Source organism: Temnothorax curvispinosus, unplaced genomic scaffold (genome assembly GCF_003070985.1).
Source record: "Temnothorax curvispinosus isolate PA1 unplaced genomic scaffold, ASM307098v1 QBEX01004317.1, whole genome shotgun sequence".
NCBI classification, from domain to species: domain Eukaryota; kingdom Metazoa; phylum Arthropoda; class Insecta; order Hymenoptera; family Formicidae; genus Temnothorax; species Temnothorax curvispinosus.
Window position 1 is genome coordinate 1 of NW_020214097.1, and position 4,574 is coordinate 4,574.

The window sequence follows — 4,574 nt, forward strand, 5'->3', positions numbered from 1 at the left end:
TCCGTTCTCACTTTTGTCGCCAAGTAAAAGATCATTGCGCGTCGTTCACGCGAGATTTTGTTTTCCTAAAATAATCAGAAAAGACCTTTAATAATCCTCACGTATATTGTTATATACGTCTCCCGATTCCTTAATTGTATTGTCAAGTGAACGTACTTTGATCGTAGTTCAGTTTCAATAAGACGGCACTTTTCGAACGGCTGAAAAATAATAACGTTTTTAAACAAAGTAAAAGACAGCCTTTCTTTATAAAGAAGATGAAAAGATTTCAAAATGATGCTCATACTCTGCAAATATCTCTACGACGCTTACACAATAAAAGTAACGAGTAACAACTAAAAGCAAAAGAAATACGTGCCTTCTCATAAAGACCAGTGTCACTCTCGCAACATCCCGAATATTTTATCGTTCAAGAAAGGCATTGCTTTCCATGAGTGCCGCAGCGGTCTTCCGTCGCGAGCACGTAGGCTGGAATGTTAAACGTTCGTAAGGATTCCGTGAGAATTCCAAAGTGAGACTCTGCTCCACTCTGCTCTCACGTGTTTCACGCGCGCGTTACCTACGGACATAACGTTCGGTTACGTACAAGTATATAAGAGTTCATCAGCTGTTTAGCTTATATACCGATTTATATTTTTACCGCGATAGCAAAAAGTGCAACGCGCCGCGTTGTATATCGTAACGGTACACCGCGAAGGATATATAATGTAGATATTTGCCTGGGCGTTTATTAGGCAACGCGATACCCGTTTCTATAAACATTATCGCAAACACACGCGAGAAATGTTTTACGGCTACAAATTTTTATGTAAATGTAGACACTAGATGGAACGTGTGTCTCTATGCGATCGAATCTGTAATAACGTACGCGCTATATTGAAACAATGTACAAAAAGGAAAACAAGACAGTTGAATAAGAAATATATACATATATATATATATATATTCAATACAAATAAAAATATATTGATTTAGTGACAGCATTTTGCTTGTTATTACTTTGTTTAATGTTATTTGGAATTTTTTTTAGGATTCTACACATTTGGAATAATGTATATATGTATTGTACGTTTTGGAAAAATCACGAGTGTTTTCCGTCAATATATTACTCTCATTTTCAAACACGTCATTTTTCACGTATCGTAATGCTTGGTATTCGAAACATCAACAGACGTATAATATCGGACTTTGCATTTGTGCTTTAATTGACGACTAGATTAAAATTGTCTGTTGATTAGAAAGGAGGGGGAGCTTCGCGCCTTCCCCCCCCCCCGAACTCATCGAGGCCGCGTGGACAGTGATTTAGGGTGGCGGAGAGGGATCGTGTCACCTACAGACCTCGTGCAAACATCAAAATGTAAACATCTTTTCTTGTTTCTCATCCATTACTTTCTCCCTTTTGGTAAGCAATGGCTTTTCTTGTATCTTGCGATATTCTACATTCGGCCTACCATCTTGATTATAGTATTTACCATATAATTTTCCTGAAAAAAAAAACAAAATATTTTAGACAACGTCACATGCGAGCTGATTCGTCTCGTACATTATCCGCAAGTCACACAAAAATATAAAATGTTTCTTTTGCAGTAAAAATTAAAATACAAGTGTACTTTTCGTTATCTTTGCTGAGCAAATTGACAAGATAACACATAATTATTTTGGTTTTTATAATAAAATTCTGAGATGGATCAACTGCCCTTCTACGTGGCAATTTCAGTAATTGTACCTTTGTCGATGTAGTTTGCGCCATAAAATTGTAGCTAATCGTCCAATTTCTTGACTTGTCGTTGCGATAAACTTGATATGTCGTCCGTTAAACCTTGATCGTCAAATTCTTCAGTAATAAATGCCGAGGAAGCGTCACGGCCTACGAATAAAGAAATAAATTACACACACACACACACACACATATTGACGCATGCTGTCTTTTGGCATCTTTATTAGATTCTTTAATTTAATTACCAGTAAAGACGTGATAAGTTGTTCCAGGTCCGTAATGCTTTTTCCCTTTCGTCACATCAAAGACTTGGTCCAAGATTGAAAGATACAAGCTATTCTCCATATTCATATATCGCTTCAATTTGTTTGTAGTAAACATTTTTGGCCCGCCAGAATTTTTATTAATCCGAAATATATTGTGTTCGAGAATTGGAACATGAGCCGCGCGCGTCTGACAAATGCGCGCCCGGCCAACACGCGCTTATCAGATTTCGCGGCTCGCCGCGGCGCGTCGCCGGCTCACATACAATTACTCGCGTTTAAAGTACGTTCGAGTAGCAATTTAAGGCGAGCCGCGCACAGACCAGCATCGAATCCTACCGCTATACTCTGCATCTCGCATCGAGGAAGCGTTGAGAGACTCGAAATCTCAAATCTTTTGTCGCGTCGAGTGAGATTCCATCTCCTCCGCGCAGTAATCATCGAGCGTCGAGAGACTTCTCCTCCGCTCATTGCACTCCTGTGGAGCCATCGTGGAGACTGCGGCCCCCTCCAAGTCCGACGCCCCCTCCGGGCCCGGCACAGTAGAAACGGAGGCGCGGAGTGGCCCCACTCCAACAGCGACCAGACGGAAGAGGTGCCGAACCAGGACGCGGAGCCAGAGACGGAGGAAGCGCCTCTCCTACCCGCCGATACCTCAGGAGCGGCACACGAAGGAAGCGGAGCCCGCTAAACCGGTGCCGCAGGAGCGGCACCAAGAGACGCCGGCCCCTGTGAAACCTCGTCTTTCTAGTCAGCCTGTGCCGCAGGAGCGGCAGGCAACGAGACGGGAGTTGGATAAGGGACAAGCGATACGTCCGTGGAAGCTCATTCCATTGGAGCTCCCGGAGGTGCGCCGCACCAGGCCAGCCGAACTGACGCTCCCGAAACGGGATTGCCGCATTTCTCGGCCACCGGCCCTCCACCTGATCCGCGTCAAGGAGACGCGAACCACAGCGTGTCAGACGGTGCTCAGGAGAGCTTTCCTGGCTCTTTCATCGCCAGTGGACCCACCGGATCAACCGACGGACAAGCCACCTCGCACCCCAGGCTCTAAAATCGACCTCAATAACAACTCGGTCTCTTCCGAGCCCCTTGCAAAGAAGGCCATCCGCCACATTGAATTTTAAACCGTGCGTTAGCACTTATTTTTTTATTAGGCGCCTTCAAGGCGCCGCCTAAGACAATGCAAACATAATACATGTAATTTAAACCACAGAATATATTGTTTTTGTTACCAAATCTTGTCTCGCTGACTCACCGCCACCGTCCTGATCCCTATTGCGACCCCACGATATCGAACATATTGTGTCAGCTATGTTTAACGTTTTTTCCGTCAAGTGGGACTTGATCTCCTCGAAAAAGCCGTACAAATATAAGAAATACATAATCAGCAATAACAAAGATAGAGCCAAAGGTATCTGAAGATTATGATAATGTTGTTTATAAACACTCGAGTTTGGATATTCCGGATCGGAGCATGGGTGGATCACGTCAATTTCTGTTCTGTAAACATTTGTAAACAAAAATTTTGAATTTACTAGGTTATATTCTTTTTGCACCCAAACAGATTGCACTAGTTTAAAGTTTATAAGCCTGTTTTCATTAGATGAATTTTTCGCACTGTTTATCTTTTCTCATTTTCTCTCCAACGTGTGAAAAGAAAAATATGAAAGATGAATAATGCGAAAAGTTCATCTAATGAAAACAGACTTTATCTTGTTCCCTCTAAAGGTTATTCTACATAGAAGTCGTAGTCGTAAGTTGTAAGAAATTGACCAATCACATTCGAAGTTGAGGAGAATATTCAATCTGTGATTGGTCAATTTCTTACAACTCACGACTACGACTTCTATGTAGAATAACCATAAAGTGGAGTAAAAGAAATAAACTCTAAATTAGTACACTAATGCAGTCAGTTCAAGTGCAAAGAACGATTGCTACGTGTAGCTAGTACAAGTTACTCTGCAGTCGCTACTCGTTATGGACAGAGAGAAACCTGAGAGCGGCCACCGAGATCGTTTCGTTCCAACGGACGTATATTGACGCACCACCTGAAAAAGTAGACGTTAACTACGGTGTTACCCAACGGTAACGATCACTTGGGTGAAAACTTGGGTAACGATACATGGGTTCGTATCCGTGCTATGGTTTGTGTCTTCAAATTACTCAGATGGAGGGGATGTACTGTGGCCACCGTCGAGCCACCGTCGAGTTTCCCCACTACTCATCTAGTGAGTTCGTGATCCAGGGAAGCCAAGCACTACCGTTGCCGCGACACACCGACATTGTCTTGTTAGACACGGACTAGTGATGGGCGATCTTGATTCGATTTTCAGGAAATCGATCTTTTTCCTCCCAAAATCGTGTTTTTTAAATTGATTCTTTTCTTTTCGATTTTAGCATGAATCGATTCTTTTAATAGAGAATCGATTTTTGATCTATTGATATGTTTATTGTTATTCTTTGAAGTCTTTGAACAGCTTTTACTAGAAACTTAAAACAACGATGAGCGGAAAAGCTGTACGTTCATTGGATATTGCGCGACGTTATTGCGCAGGTCTACCGAGGCCCAGCCACGGCAGCCACTAGCCAGA

At 42.5% G+C, this 4,574-nt stretch overlaps 1 pseudogene; it reads right to left on the reverse strand.

Moving 5' to 3' along the window:
* Positions 1–1,350: 1,350 nt before the first annotated feature.
* Positions 1,351–3,618, reverse strand: LOC112453414 (annotated as a pseudogene).
* Between the last annotated feature and the right edge of the window lie 956 nt (positions 3,619–4,574).